The sequence below is a fragment of the Phocoena sinus genome, chromosome 8 (assembly GCF_008692025.1).
Source record: "Phocoena sinus isolate mPhoSin1 chromosome 8, mPhoSin1.pri, whole genome shotgun sequence".
NCBI lineage: Eukaryota > Metazoa > Chordata > Mammalia > Artiodactyla > Phocoenidae > Phocoena > Phocoena sinus.
This window is the reverse complement of record NC_045770.1, coordinates 101,194,439-101,211,226: the sequence shown is the minus strand read 5'-3', so window position 1 is coordinate 101,211,226 and position 16,788 is coordinate 101,194,439. Positions and strand designations below refer to the sequence as shown.

Genomic DNA, 16,788 nt, shown 5'->3' with positions numbered 1-16,788 from the left:
GGTTCAGACATGAATGGAAGAAAAGGCCTATGGAATGGCAGAAAGGGATCTGACCGTGGGTCACAGGCCTGCCAGCTGTTCCAAACTTGGCTGTAGGTTTGCTGGCTGGCCTCGTTACCTGCCCTTCTGGGCCTCAGTTTCCCCTTCGAAATAAGGGTGCTGATCTCGAATCACATGTCTTTATGCTTCCTTCTAGTCCACGTGAGTGCTAAACTTTATGAAAAATCTCTTCTGACAGAAGTCCCCTCCCCCACCCCCTTTATTCTGGCCTTCCCTTGAGGCATGCAGGATCTTAGTTCCCCGACCAGGGATCGAACCCACGTCCCCTGCATTGGGAGCACGGAGTCTTAACCACTGGACCGCCAGGGAAGTCCAAAAGTCCCCTTCTGATTTACAGCTCTGTAGACAATACAGAGTTGGGGGACCTTCTAGAAACTGGCTTCTGATGTTGGTCATTGCTGGGCAGAGGGCAGTGCCTTCTTAGGCCAAAATGATCGAACCAAGCTCATCCCCCTTGCCATTCCCCAGAGCTGCTTCCTTTCTGCCAGTGGAAGCAGCTCTGTACCTCTCCCATCAGCCCTGGAGCGGAGATACCAGCTCCAACCCCCTCCTGCCCTCTCCAGAGCCAGCTTGCCTGCGGGTCTCAGCGCAGAGCAGTGGGATCTCCTGCCCAGCGTGAAATCCACCTGCCCTCGCTTGGATTTCAGACGGGCCCCTGCCAGCTTCATCCACTCCCGCCTCAGCCAGCAGAGCCTGTGTCCCTGGGGGGCTTTGGAGCTCACGGGTGGCTCTTGCTTTTGGAAGGAGATAGGTAGCAAGGGAGGTGCTTGATCCCCTGTGGCTTTTTAAAATATTTTTTTAAAATTTTATTTATGTATTGAAATATAGTTGATTTACAATGTTGTATTAGCTTCCGGAGTACAGCAAAGTGATTCGGTTTTATATAAATAAATAAATACATATATATATTCTTTTCCAGATTCTTTTCCCTTATAAGTTATTACAAAATATTGACTATAGTTCCCTGTGCTATACAGTAGGTCCTTGTTGGTTATCTGTTTTATATATAGTAGTGTGTATCTGTTAATCCCATACTCCTAATTTATCCCTCCCCCAGCCCCCGTGGCTTTTTAAAAGCTGATTTTGTGAACTGGGCAAGAGTTTCCTCACCCATAACATAGGGGTAGCAGCCACAGGACCAGAGTCTGTCTGTGCAGGTATTTGGGTCGTCTGCTGTGCAAGGGCATCGCATTGAAGGGACTAGCATTCATGTCACAGCCTTATGTTTGTTTACTGAGAGCCTGAGGGTGGGCATGGAGTCCTAGGGAGGTGGGTGTGAGCCCCTGCACACACACTGAAAAGCTAGAGTGTGCACACGCCCACTGGCACACGTGCCTACACGCAGCTGCCTTCCGTCCTCACCAGGTCTGGGCACCCCACAAGTGTGCTTCTTTCAACCACGGCTCAAATCCCAGTTCTCCGTTCTGAAGCTGAAGAGTGTGGAGTGGGACAGAGTGTGCAGACGTGTGGTCCTGGCGTCTGGAGGGGGGATAAGTGGGTGACAGTGCGGTGCACTTGTGTACACAGCCAGGGGGATGCCCACTGGGACGCTGGAAAGATCTCCCAGGCAGAACTACCCGGGTTGGCCAATAATATGGCAGTTAAAAAAAATTTTTTTTAGCTTGAGGAAGGGGTGATGTACACTAGTGTGGCCCTCAGCGTCCATTCATTCAACAAGTATTTTTAGAGCATCACGTGGTTAGATGCTGCCCCTGCCCCCCTGGCCTCAGAATCCTCCACTGCTGACCTCCACAGACCGAATGATGTGATGGATGTGGGACACTGGAGCACTGCAAACACACGTGCAAGCGACGCTTCTACCAGGGACGATGAGGATGATGGTGATGTCTCCCTGGACTCTCAGGGTGCGATCTCATTGGCTGGGACAGTCAGGGGTAGTGGGTCAGATGGATCAGGAACATGGCAACGGGCCATTCAAATGTGAGAAACTTTCCAGCTGCCCTCCTCCCACATCAGGCCCAGGCTGGAGGCAGTGACCACAGGACAGGAGCCCTCCCTGCTGCAGTGACTGTTACCACCGGAAGGGGGAACATGGAGGAGGTGCCAGGGGGTGGAGACGCATATGGAGGGCCCATCCCAGAGAGCTTTCCTTCGCTTGTTCTGCCCACCCACTCTCAGTCCCCCCCCCCCCCCCCCCCCCCCCCCCCCGCTGCTTCCAGTTCCTCCGTTCTTCCTGACGCCTTCTCACCGCCAACCTGATGGGGATGGTCCAAGTTATTCCCCAAAGTCCTGCAGGGCCCAGATTCAGGAGGTCTTAATACTCTGAGGTCTCAGTTCCTGCATCTGAGGGGGGGAGTGGTCTCAGGAGCCCTGGAGGGGGCTGGGCTGGGCTCCTCTGGGTCCTTCCTTGGAGCTCCAGCGGAGCCACAGCGGGGCCTGCCGCCTCACAGTACACCTTGCTTTAAGCAGTGTGACTGACTGTGGGCGTGGCTAAGGGGACGTTTGGCAAATTCAATTCTTTTTTTTTTTTTTTACTTTTTTTGGCCACACCCCACAGCATGTGAGATCTTAGTTCCCCGACCAGGGATCGAACCTGAGCCCCCTGCATTGGGAGTGCAGAGACTTAACCACTGGACCGCCAGGGAAGTCCCCAATTCAATTATGTTGAAATGCACCCCATGCTCACAAAAGGCAGTGTATGTTTTTCACCAGCTCAAACTCATTTCTGTACGCGTCAGGGTCCCTACAGGAAACGTTCGTGAAGACAACTCAGCCACAGAGAATTTAACGGCGGCTGTTTATGCAGTAGTGGGCCAGAACCAAGCAGCCAACAAGGGGTGGTGAGACCCCCAGGGAAAGCGGGAGGCTGGTGCTACCCCTGGGCCTGAAGGGGCCTGAGAAGAGATGGTATTCCTGGAATCTAGCCACGAGGGGCCACAGCATCTGCCAGGACTGCCTGCCCTGAGAAGCAGGAAGAAGCTCCCTGACCTTTCCTTCTGCTGGTGCCTTGCGCTGGAGGGCAAGCGAGCCCAGGTCTTTTCTTTTAAAAAAAAAAGTTTATTTATTTGGTTGTGCCGGGTCTTAGCTGCGGTAGGCGGGCTCCTTAGTTGTGGCATGTGAACTTAGTTGCGGCATGCATGTTGGCTCTAGTTCCCTGACCAGGGGTCGAACACGGGGCCCCCTGCGTTCTGAGTCTTACTCGCTGCGCCACCGGGGAAGTCCCGAGCCCAGAACTTGCGGGTAGAGGGATCGGCCTTCCGCAGGCACAGAGCAGGGCAGAGAAGCACGGAGAAGGGGTCTCAGGGTGGATGGCGAGATAGAGAACGACCAGGACAATGCCTTCATCCTCATTTTTCTGTTTGGCAAGTGTGACTTTCTATGTATTGAGGTTTCTTAAAATAGCCACGGTTATGTGGGATGTATCTAAGGTATGATCATATAGTAATATGACAATTTTTGTTTTAAACAAACACACTTATACTCTGGAGGTGCTACACTTACTTCTGTGAAAATTTTACTGTTAAGAATATTTTTGTCCCCTCTCTTTTGGAACTGCTCTCAACATCACTTGTGCATTAAAAAAGGAACAATTTCCTTGGGGAAGCACAAATCTTCCTCTCTTGAGGCCTGCAAATGGCCAAAGGGCCTGGAAGATCCTTCAGGGTTCCCAGGACAAAACCCTGAAAAGACCACTAGCCTGGGAGTAAGTGGGATTCGCCATGACCTTGAACAAGTGAAGGCCCCTCTTTGAGCCTCGGTTTACTCATTTGTAACATGGATAAGGCATGCATTCTCTAAGGCCCTTGCCGGTTCCAATAGTCTGTGATCTTTTCAGAAGCAAGGCTGGTTGATTAGGTGGATGGGGCTGTTTGGGGTCAAAAACAAGAAATGATTATAATGTAGTGCAACTAATTTTCCCATGTGGCTGGTAAACCAACTCAAATGTTTTGAACAACAGCACTGTTGAAATACTGCTATGTCTCTAGTGGCCCAAAGCCAAGGCACTGCACCCCCAGGACTTTGCATGTTGCTGGCACGTGCGTCTCATTTCACAAGTCCCATCTTAGCTCTCTGGCATTGCGTGTTAGCTGTGACGTGAGAGATGCTGCTCAGCTTGTAACTGACGTTCCTTTATTTTTTACAGTGTATTTATTTATTTTTGCGGTACGCGGGCCTCTCACCGCTGTGGCCTCTCCCGTTGCGGAGCACAGGCTCCGGACGTGCAGGCTCAGCGGCCATGGCTCACGGGCCCAGCCGCTCCGCGGCATGTGGGATCTTCCCGGACCGGGGCACGAGCCCGTGTCTGCTGCATCGGCAGGCGGACTCTCAACCACTGGGCCACCAGGGAAGCCCTACAGTGTATTTATTTTGAATTCAAACCTACAGAGAAGTTGCAAGAATGACACAGTGAATATCCATATAACTTTCACTTAGATTTCCCAGTTTTACCTTGTTGGTTTTAATCTCTCTCTCTCTCTCTCTCTCTGTTATAATCATCATTATATCTGCTGAATCACTTGAAAGTGAATTGCAAACATCATGACCCTTTACTCCTAAATCCTTCAGCATGTACGGACATTCTCTTATATAACCACAAGATAAGAGCCAAATTCAGGAAACATAACATTGTTATTATTATCTGATATATTGCCCATATTTAAATTTTACCAATTGCCCCAGTAATTACAATTTCCTCGTAGCAATGTCTTTTTTCCCATTTAGGCTTCAACCACCTATGATCCCGTGTGACATTTAATTGTCATGGTCTCTTTAGCTTCTTCAGTTTGGAACAGCTCCTATGCTTTTTGTTGTCATTTGTGACACTGAGATTTGTGAAGTGTACTGGGCCAGTTGTTTTGCAGCAACGTCCCTCAGTGTGGGTTTGTCTGAGGAGATTTCCTCATGCTTGGGTTCAGGTTATGTGTTCTGGGGCAGCGATCCCACAGAAGTGCAGTGGGGACACTGCTCAGGACCCTCATGACTTGGATCCCTTGGTGAAGGAGGAGATTGCCAAGTTTCTCCATTGTAACAGCGCCAAGTCTTTTCCCCCTTTGGAATTAACAAGTAAACCCAAGTTTTCAAGAAAGAAGTCCAAGTTTGGGCAAGTTTATTTTGCAAGCAAAATAGGGCTGAAAGGGCTGGTGGCCTTGAAAGGGCTGGTGGCCTGCGTGCCTCGGCCTTCGCGTGCTTTCCGGCTGGTGTTTGGAAACTGGAGTTCTGGCTTTGGGCTTTGCACCACAGAGCAGCTCTCTGTCCGTCCTCATCAGGACAAAGAATTCAGTGCATGAATGTTTGCCACGGGTTGGGAATGCCAGAGCTGTTTACCGGCCTCTGAATCGCCCCGTGGAGTCAGGCATTTGCTAGAGCTTCCCAAGGCTGACTGATGCCAGCAGAGATGCTGCCGTGAATGGGCCAGAGCAAATGTGTGTGGAACATTCTGCTGAGGCCGGTGGTTTCAATTCCCTTTAAAAATCTCTGTTATTTTCCAGCACAAACTTGAGACCTGGCCTTAATGGAAAACCTCCCAGCGGCGGGGCCGAGGATCGGAAAGGGTTAAGAACGAAGAGCTCCTCTCGGGACAGGGCCTGGTGGTCCACAGGGTGCCCATCTCTTGAGGTCTCATGCTGAGTACTCACCCGGCCCCTGGCCAGAAGGCTATAGGAAAGTGAGGTTCAGAGAAGTGAAGCAATCCGTCTCCACCCTTAGAGCTGGAAGAGGTGACTCTCTCTAGGTCAATCCAAGCTTACTAATGAAAAAAAAAGCATTTTGGGACTTCCCTCGTGGTCCAGTGGTTAGGACTCCATGCTTCTACTGCAGGGGTTCCATCCTTGGTTGGGGAACTAAGATCCCGCATGTCAGGGTGTGTCCAGAAAAAAAAGAATTTTTTTTAAATTTAAAAAAGCATTTTTCCCCCTTTCCCCTGATGCCATTGCTGTTTCCCTGAGGAACCCGGGAATTTTTTTTCTGTGGAGGTTTTAGGAGATGGAAGCTGTCTTTCAAAATTTGTAGGGCCTTGACCTTTTGAGAACTGAAGCAGTTATTAAATACTTATGGGCAAAGCCCGTTTCCTCAAGGAGACTACAAGGGAATAAGTAAGGGAATAATAAGGGAATGATGATGATGATGGTAGCTATCAGTTCTGCCACTTCCTAGCTGTGTGATCTTGGGCAAGTTATTGAACCCCTCTGTGCCTCACTTCCCTTATCTATAAAATAGTGATGATACGTTACCTCTCTCATAGCAGTTTTGTGAGGAGGATGTAAGTTAACACATACAGTATAATGTATTTGGCATATAGTAAGTACTGGAAGTGTTAGGCATTTCTATTGAATACTTACTTTGTGTTAGGCATTGTATATGTATTGTACACACTTTATCTCTTTTGACTTCTACAACCCTATGAGGTGGGTATTACTTTCCTCAGACATAGAAACTGAGGCTCAGAGAGGTTAAGCAATTATGTTCAGGGTCACACAGCTAGTAAGTAGCAGAAACTGGAAACCCCGGCAACTTGGCTGGTTTCTGGTCCAGCCCAGAAAAGGCTCTTATTCATTTGCCCATTTGGGGGGTAGGGGTAGGCTCCAGGCCTCAAGGGAAGTGAACCCTTGGCCCAGGTTCAACCTTGTCAGCTGCTGCCAGCCCCTCCTCCCCAGTGTTACCCTGGGTTTTTTCCCCTCCTGAGTATTCACTCTTCCAGGATGATGATAAACAAGGGAGAAACGACAATCAAAGCATGTGCATTATAACTGCCTCACCCACTGTCCCTGCCGGCTGTCCAGGAAGCCTGGAGGCCCCTTCCACCACCCCATCCAGTGGACTGGCTGCACCCCAGCTTCGGAATGCAGGCCAGCTGAGGCCTCTGGGGACCCTCTCTTGGGGAGGACCTGGGAATGTGAGGGGGCTCCAGAGAGGAGTTTTGGGCAGGAGAGTTGGTCCCAACCGTGGACAGTCTCCCTCATCCCTTCGCCTGCAGGTCTCCCGGGCTCCAAAGCTGAGGCTAATTGGAGCCCAGCTGGAGAGAGAACTCGCTAACCATGAGCCGTGTGAGCGGAGCACTTGCTCTGTCCCACCCACCAGCGGCGCCCCGCCCAAGGGGAAGGAACTGAGGCCTCCACGAGTTTGGACCACTGACTCTTTCCTCCGGAGATTATGGGGGCCCGAGGGAAGAAGGAAGTAAAAAGCAATCTATGGGGAAAACCAAAAAGCGAGCCCGGAACAGGGCAGAGGTGGATGCGGCGTGGCCGGTGCCGGGAGGGAGAAGGCAGCAGGGGAGGAGCAAAGCCCCAGGAAGGGGGACGATTTGGAACGAGCAGCTGGGAGCGTGTCAGGGCGTGCGGAGGGAAGGAAAGAAGAGAGGACCTACAGGGAGCAGGGACTGCGGCGAAGGGCTCTGAGGGGACTTTAGCCCCGCTCCCTAAGTTCCTCGTAGCGCCCCAAATGAATTTACCACCTAAATAAAACAGCATTCTTGCAACTTCGAGTTCTTCCGCTCCAACCAGAAACCAGGTGACATCCTTAAGCCCCCCATAATGTAATCATGGGGCCGCCATTTTCCAGGGAGTAAGAGAGCCTTCCGGAGACTCGCGGTCCCGGAGAACTGAGAGGGAGCATGGGAGGGAGGGACGGGGGAGGGAGGGGGGGGGGCGCACAGGACAGTCTCTAGGGAGCATCTGACGCCACGCCCCGTTCGGCCGAACTGCCAATTGCCAGGCCGCATCCAGGTCCCCGTGACTCGTTGCCAGGCAGATTTCTATCCACCTCTGTCTGGGCTGCTGCGAGCCACCAGCCCTGCTTTGGCCGAGTAGGGTAGGGCGCGGGGCACAGCGGGGAGGAAAGAGGGGAAGGAAGACCGGGGGTGGGTGTGGGTGAGGGGCGTGGTGCGTCGGGAAGTTGCTGGAGGCCAGGTTCACAGCTCCCAGGGAGGGCGCGGCCGCGGGAGCTAGCCACCTTACCCTGGTGGGTCCCTAAGCCCTAAGCCTTGCAGGGACACGAGCTTTTCCCTTAGTCAATCGACAGCTCTGTACTCTGAGAAACTGCTGTGCTGGCGGGTGCCGGGGCCCTGTATGTTAATTTTTTGGGATATTTACATTTAAAAAGAGGACTTTTGGGCCCTGAGATGTGGGTCCCTCCTGGTGGTTATTTCAGGCCTTTGGGCAGGCCAGCTCTGGTATTTTGGGCCTGGAGAGCCTTTTAGCAAAGCCTCACAAACAGCATGGGTAGGTGCCCGCCTTGCTTTCCCCTCTGGGGGCCTGACACGGCCCCTCGCCTGTAGCCCGGCATTCAGACTCTTGCCTTTTTGTTTTTGTTTCGTATGGCCACGCTGCGCGGCTTATGGGATCTTAGTTCCCCGACCAGGGATCTAACCCATGCCCCCTGCAGTGGAAGTCCAGAGTCTTTACCACTGAATCGCCAGGGAATTCCTGTCCCCTGCCTGTCTTATGGTCCCCCACTCCAGGCCAGGTGAGGGAGAAGGCTTTTGACAACCCCTGGCTTTCCAGCCAGTGCCCTGTGGCCTGGGTTTGGGGTTTTACCTGGGGGTGTGGTCTCCACCAGGGCGCAGGGCCACCATCCTGGCCTCCATCCTCTGGCTCAGTGGCCGGGCAGTGGGGAGGGCTGGAATGTGAACAGGCAGGAGAGAATAATGCCAGGGCTTTTTCTGCTTGTAAGAGTGCAAGTTCGCTCACAACTTGAATTTCAAGTGGGCCCTTCAGGCAGATTAGGGATGTTAAGTGAGAGAGTGGAGGCATTCGGTGTGGATTGACTAAATTCCTAGAAAATAAATTCTAGGAATTTAGCTGCGGGAGGGAGAAGTGCCAGGTGGGCATTGTCGGTGCCAAGCGTGGCTGGGGTTAGAGCTGGTGGTCCAGGAGGCCTGGAGGGGAAGAGGTGGTGTTTTTCTTTCCTTCTTCTATTTAAACACCCTGTGTTCCAAAAAGTACTTGTTTCTTGAATCTTATCTAAGAGACAAATGAATGCTTTTAGCTAAAGTTTAAAAGAATTATTATTGTTTGAAAAAACTGAGCCGCAGTTCTCTTACGGAGGAGAACCAGTCCCTCTAAATAATGTAACCGCCCTTTGGTAACTGCCCTTTGTTCGAAGTAATTATTGTCCCTAAAAATGGGAAATTACACGTTACTGTTTATCAAAAGGAAATAAACACCTTGGGCTAACAGGGTTCTTGCCACTGGATGGTGATTCCAGACCTTGCCAGCAACCCAGGGAAACAGCCTGCAGTGTATGTTTTGCTCACACACACTTTCGGTGTTTTGCGATTTTTTAAAGGGGAGAAACGTGCGTCTGGATTCCGTGCGTCCCCCAAAGATTGCTTGCCCTCTTCTTGTTATGTAATCGTGGAGAACTGATAGGGCTTTTCTGGTGGCTGAAATAAGTACAGGAAAAAACACGGGGAGTGGGGCGTGTCTGCCGCTCCCTTTGCTCTGATGTGGATGGGCCCCTTCTCACTAAGTGAGCGAAGAGTTGGCCAGGGATGCTTTATAGAGACAGCATGTAGGTTCACAGATGGAAGAAAAGGTCTTGGAGGTGGCTCTGGGCGTGTCTCAGCCTTTCCGGCTCCACCCAAGGCCCCAGGGAGTCCTCGAGCACTCCCCTATTTTTTTTTATACTTTTATGAATTTTATTCAATAACACCTGTATAGATTCATGTAATTACCGCCACCATCAGGAAAACCTCCTCACGCCCTGAAACCCTTAGCTCTCCCTTTATAGTCACACCATCCCTCGATTCCCTGTCAACCACAAATCTGTTCTCCCTCAGTATAGTTTTGTCTTTTTGAGAATGTCATATTAAAGGAAATGCACAGATCATGTGGTCGGTAACCTAAGACTGGTTTATTTCACTCAGCATAATGAACTTGAACTTTATCCAAGTTGTGTGTATTGATAATTCATTCCTTTTTGTTGCCGAGTATTCCACTGTATGAATGTACCATGGTTTGTTTATCCATTAAACTGTTGAAACACATTTGGGTTATTTCCAGTTTGGCACTCCCCTCTTTTTAACTCTGGTCCTTGTCCACCCCTGCAGCCTCAAGCCGGCCTCTCCAGCCACACCCAGGTCTTTCATCTCCTGCTCTCTGGCCCCCTGGCTTTCAACAAGCTTCTCTTCCGCAATCCTTTGGGTTTCAGCTTAGGGAGCACTTCCTCCTGGAAGTCTTCTTCCCCTGACACACAAACAGCGCCCCCCGTCCTCCCCCCACAGTCTGTGTACCCGCGTTGCTCTGTACTTTCCTGTTCTTGGCACTGTTCACATTAGATCATCAGTAACTGGTTGCTTGTCTAGCTGTCTCCTCATCAGACTGTCAGCTCCGCGAGGGAGGGAGGCGTTCAGCTCATCCACCATCATATCGCCAGCGCAGTGCCAGGCAGATGGTGCACCGCTTGTGGCAGAAACTCCATCAGCCCTCCTGTCACTGTCTTATCACTTAATACACTTCCCCTTAGCGACTCGGACTCCTATTTTCCTTCTGTCCATTACCGCTTATTTCCCTGATCTCCAATGCATTCCCTTAGACTTTGGGTAAAAACAATCCAACAAAAACAAACAAAATGAAATCCAAAAGCAAACCAAAGAAACAAACACCAGAAATGATTCCCTAATAAGTTATTATGCAAGTTGTGCAAATCAGCTGCTCTCCTTGAGCTGGTGGTGGGCCTGACTTAACTTCAGCAAAGGATGGAAAGTCAGCGAACTTCAAAATCCACACTTTTCCAGCACATGGGACTGCCTTGTTGGGGTGGAAAAGGAGGTAAAGCAAAAGCTTGGAGACTCAATCTTGTAATAACCTATAATGGAAAAGAATCTGAAAAAGAAATATATATATATATTTATATATGTAACGGAATCACTTAGCTATACATCTGAAACTAACACAACATTATAAATCAACTGTACTTCAACTAAAAAAAAAAGGCTTGGAGACTGAAAAAGTGAAGAACTGATCTAAGAAATGTGGGGTGGCTGCTTCAGAGGGGGTGCTGAGTGGGGAAGAGACCTGTGGGGCTTTGGTGGGAGACGCAGGTAGGTCACGGGTGGGTTGGAGATGGCCCCCACCAGAATTACAGCAGAGATTTGATGGCCAAGAATTGCAGTTGATGAAGGGGGAGGGGAAGAAAGCTGGGGTGTGAAGGAGGAGGAGGGTCCCCAAATCTGATCAGTTTGGTCCAGTACCGGTGACTGACACCTGAAATGTCAGTTAAGTCTGGAAAGTGTGACTCGATGGTTCTGTTCCCAATTGATTATTTTGTTTTCATTAAAAAATGCATCTTTCAGATGTGATTCTTTTTTTTTTTTAAATATTTATTTAGGGACTTACCTGGTGGTCTGGTGGTAGAGAATCTGCCTTACAATGCAGGGGAGGCCAGTTTGATCCCTGGTCAGGGAACTAAGATACCACATGCCGCAGGACAACTAAGCCCGTGTGCCACAACTACTGAGCTCGCACACTCCAGCTAGAGAGCCTGCGAGCTGCAAACTATAGGGCCCACGCACTCTGGAACCTGCGCGCCACAACTACAGAGCCCACATGCCCTGGAGCCTGTGGGCCACAACTAGAGAGAAGCCTGCGCGCTGCAACAAAGTGCCTGCATGCCTCAACGAAGATCCCGCGTGCCGCAACTAAGACCCGATACAGCCAAAAATAAAAATAAATAAATAATAAATAAATCTTTAAAAAATATATTTATTTATTTGGCTGCACCGGGTCTTAGTTGGGGCACGTGGGATCTTTGTTATAGCAAGTGGGATCTTTAGTTGTGGCATTCAGGCTCTTTTAGTTGTGGCATGAGGGATCTAGTTCCCTGACCAAGGATCGAACCTGGGCCCCCTGCATTGGGAGCACAGAGTCTTAACCATTGGACCACCAGGGAAGTCCCTCGGGTGAGATTCTGATGCCCTGACCAGGCTTTGTTATTTACTATTTATTTATTTATTTATTTGGCTGCATTGTGTCTTCCTTGCTGTGCGCGGACTTTCTCTAGTTGTGTCGAGCGGGGTTTACTCTTTGTTGTGGCTTTTCTTGTTGCGGAGCACGGGCTCTAGGCATGAGGGCTTCAATTAGTTGTGGCGCACAGGCTTAGTTTCTTTGTGGCATGTGGGATCTTCCTGGACCAGGGCTCGAACCTGTGTCCCCTGCATTGGCAGGAGGATTCTTAACCACTGCGCCACCAGAGAAGTCCCTAGGCTTTGTTTTATTAAGGGAGCAATACAAAAAAAATCACCGTCATTTTTCTCCCCCATCCCTTCCTTCCTAGTGAGATTTGTGACCAGAAATCCCAGCCAGGTTGTGCAGAGTTGTGTTTTCCCCCTGAAGCAAGGTGGGGCTGACCCTCTCTCCATGGCAGCTCACTGCCACCCTCCACCCAGCTGTTCTTTCTGAGCTGGACAGACACAGTGACAGTGGCTCCGATGCCGGTGCAGACTGTTGCAGATTGAGACAAAGCCCTTGTGTATTTTGCTGGGAAGCACTTGGCTGTGAAATAGTGACATGTGAGCAGGGGAGCACGTGTGGTGTCTGAGCACATGGCACTCACATCCACGCCTTTCAGGGCGTTTCCAAGTCTCTGTTGAGGACAGTGAGGCTGGGGTTTGCCAAATGTGTTTATCTTCTCAGGTTTGGGCAAAGTCCTTCTAGAAAGTAGATTTGAAAAAAGAAAAAAAAAAAGAAAAAGAAAGATTTGGAGGCATTGAGATCAGAAATCTCCTGGGGAATTGTGTATTTTAAAGCAATGCCATGTGTTTAAGCAATGTACACCTCGAGTTGCCAAGAGAGAAACACCATTGCCAGCCCCATGCAGACTTGTGCAAATGGTAGCTGACCCAGGTGCCTTATGCTGGTTCCTTGTTCACAGAGCAGGCTCCTGAGCTGGGGAGGACTTGCCAGCCGAGAGCGAGAAGAAAGCATTATTATTTTAATAATTAAAAAAAATTTTATTCAAGTGTAGTTGATGTACAATGTTGTGTTCATTTCTGCTGTACAGCAAAGTGATTCGGTTATACATATATATATATATACACATTCTTTTTTTAAAAAATAAATTTATTATTAAAAAAATAAATAAATAAAATAAACTTATTTATTTATTTATGGCTGCATTGGGTCTTCATTGCTGCACGCAGGCTTTCTCTAGTTGCGGCGAGCGGGGGCTACTCTTCGTTGTGGTGCACGGGCTTCTCATTGCGGTGGCTTCTCTTGTTGCGGAGCACAGGCTCTAGGCGTGCGGGCTTCAGTAGTTGTGGCACACGGGCTCAGTAGTTGTGGCTCGCAGACTCTAGAGCTCAGGCTCAGTAGTTGTGGCACACGGGCTTATTTGCTCTGTGGCATGTGGGATCCTCCCAGATCAGGGCTTGAACCCGTGTCCCCTGCATTGGCAGGCAGATTCTTAACCACTGTGCCACCAGGGAAGCCCCATATATGTACATTCTTTTTCATATTCTTTTCCATTATGGTTTATCACAGGATATTGAATATAGTTCCCTGTGCTATACAGTAGGACCTTGTTGTTTATCCATTCTCTATTGAAAGGATTATTTACTATGTGAAGTGGTGGGTCAGGAATCTCCCCATTGATTCTCTGAGTTCAAAGTGGAAAAGAAATGAAGTGGAGGTGATTCTTTAGCTTGAGGTCCAGTCCAGTCAACTGGGCATGGCGGTTTTAAACCCACTTGGATCTTATAAGTCATCAGACCTCTGCAAAGCTGCTCACACCGCCCTGCGTTTCTCCCTGTCTTGCTCTCTGAGGTACAGCACGTGGGTCTGGGAAGAACAGGTTCAAACCTGACACTGATCTTTAACAGAGCCAGTCTTCCCTAGCAAACATGACTTTCCAGAATAATTAGATTACCTTTGCCTCCCAGCACCCGTGTGAACTGGCGTCACATGACGCTGGCTGGGTCAGGGTCAGCTGGGGCATCCCTGGGGCCTCTGAGGGATGATCTGAAGGCCTCAGGAGAGGCTGCCCGAGCCTGAAATCTCTCCCTTACTGGCTCTTTAAGGATGTCTGCCATTTCACTATTATTGAGTCATTCCTCTGTGTGTACCCCAGGGCCCCCTCCTTGCCATCATTCTGTGGGCAGGCTGTTCTGGGTTACAGGAGTCCCTCAACCCTCTCTCCTTAAACTGTATGTTTAATCTCTTGAGTAAACCACAAATTCGGTTCCACTTTTTCTTTTTCCAGTTTTATTGACATCTAATTGACATATAATGTTGCGTTAGCTTCAGGTGTACAAGATAATGATTTGATCTAGGTATATACTGTAAAATGATTACTATGGTAAGCTTCGTCTCAGTTCTGCTTTTTCAGGTTAGACTTCTCTGGAGTCACTTCACCTGTCCTATTCCCTATTCCATTCAGCTCAGACAGGAAGCAAAGCAGAAATCAGGTGCCCTGGTGTCGGGGACAGAGGGGCAGAAGGAGGGGAAGTGAGAATGCTGAGGAATGGCAGGCTCTCACATAGCTCCCAGCACAGTCAGGGCTGCTGGGCCTTGCTCTGGCGCCAGATGACACTTGAAGGGAGAGACGGTCTCCCCGCTTTTGGCCAAGGTGGAGCAACGCCTGCTCCTCCCCGAGCTCCTTTCCTCTCTAATCTTACTTCCTTCCACTCACTTTCCTCTTACTCTCTGTCCCTCTGTCACCCTACTTGTTGGCTCTCAGCCATCATCAATCTAAGTGGCCCCGTGCAGGAAGGGAACTCTCCTTGGTAGCCCTGAGGACCCAGGCCTCCTAAGCCAGACCAGAGCTTGGCTGTCCCCTTCCCTCCTTCCACACTTGGTTCTCAATCCCTTCACAAGGCCTGGGGAGCGGCACTGGAGCTGCCCAACTGCAGACACCTCTTTCTTTTTCCCTGGCCTAGTAGAGCTGACCCTGCCTCTGGGCATATTTTATCAACCCCCCAGCTTCTCTCCCAGAGACACGCGCGCAGCAACGAAGACCCAACGCAGCCATAAAAAAAAAAAAAAAAAAAAAAGACCATAGCATATTGTTTTGCAATTTTCTTTTTTCCCCTTAACAATATGTTTTGGAGATGTTCTGTGTAGGTGAATGTAGATCTGCTTCGTTCTCCTTCACTGTTGTGAAACATTGCATAGCCTAGATGAAATATCGTATGTTGCATGTTGTTTCCCGTGTCTAGGAACATCCTGGCACACGCCGTTTTGAGCACATGTACAAGGATTTCACTCAGATGCCTAGCAATGGAATTGCTGGGCGAAGGAGCACATGCATTTAACATTTTAATAGCTGCTCCCAATCGCCCTCCCAAAAGGCAGTATCTCTGTACGTTCTGGGTGTGAAAGCCCCTGCTTTCTCTATACCCTTATTTGTTTTTATTGAGCTCTTTTATTTTTTACCAATCTGTTGGTCAAAAAAACATGATTTCATTGTTAAAATAAAAACTTCAGTTCAATCTTCCTGGCCAGGAAACTAAGCGATTCACGTTAACATAATAACATGTTCAGTAATAACACTATTTAACCACTATGTGCTTTGTTACTGTTTTACAGGGAGTGAGTAACTAAGCCGGCCTCTACCCTTTTGCCGGGGAATCTCGTTATGTATCAGTTTTCTCCACACACTTCACCGTACCTTTTAGATGTAAAAGGCCAGCGTCTGGGTTCTTGGAGGGCCTCTGGGGAATGCCCCACCCAGTCCCCCATCCTCTCTTCTCTGGAATGGCTCCAGAGTTCTTTGGCCACAGCCTGCCCTTCCTTCACGTCCGTTCCTGCCAGACAGTGGTCATGCCCCGGAATGACGATGCCAATTGTCTGGTCTGACACAGCAGTACATTCTCTGCTCCAGGCCTCTGGGTTTCTCCTTTGATCAGCGTGGGACACGTCAGCAGAAGTCGTTGGTTTTGTCCCTTGCTTGACTTAGATGATGCCAGGCTCATCTGGTACATCAGAGGCTGTACCACCAGCTGGATCCTGCCTTAATCTTTTCCAAGCTCACACGTCATCCAGTACAATGTTTTCCACAGAGGAGTCCCTTTTATTTCGGTTTTATTTGTTTTGGGCACACTGTGCAGCATGCGGGATCTTCCTTCTCTGAGCAGTGATGGAACCTGTGCCCCCTGCAGTGGAAGCATGGAGTCTTAACCACTGGACCGCCAGGGAAGTGCCGGGGAGTCCCTTTTGTTTGTTTTTGTTCGTTTGTTTTTTGCAGTATGTGGGCCTCTCACTGTTGCGGTCTCTCCCGTTGCGGAGCACAGGCTCCGGACGCGCAGGCTCAGTGGCCATGGCTCACGGGCCCAGCCGCTCCGCGGCATGCGGGATCCTCCCGGACCGGGGCACGAACCCGTGTCCCCTGCATCAGCAGGCGGACTCTCAACCACTGCGCCACCGGAGAAGCCCGGGGAGTCCCTCTGAAAAGGAAAAGCTTTAAGAGCATTTAAATTTCTACACCATTTAATTTCATGACTCTTTCTCTTCCCCATCTCCACCTCGATGCCTTGGGTTCCTTGTTCTATTTTTCTCATCCTCTGTACTCAGGAAGACACCGAAATGGTGGCTGTGAAAGGATTTTTCTCCCTGAAAGTTTCCTCTGGGCGCTGTTCTCTGTTACTAACAAGATACACCTTAGAACCACTTAGTGCCTTAATATTAATCTCTGGGGATTGAATTGGACTCACCACTCAGTACGGCTGTATTTAATAGTGGCTTCCTTCCGAGGCTTACATTTTTAGAGGGATCATAGGATTTTAAGGCAGGGTGACTTGTTCTGATGGTTTCAGATTAATTTCCTATTTGTATCAGA

General features: G+C 49.6%; 1 protein-coding gene across 2 annotated transcripts in view; it reads left to right on the top strand.

Annotated features, from left to right (window-relative positions):
- AHNAK (AHNAK nucleoprotein) overlaps positions 1-16,788 on the top strand; it is an 85,102-nt gene that overhangs the window by 29,915 nt on the left and 38,399 nt on the right. The window lies entirely within an intron of this gene.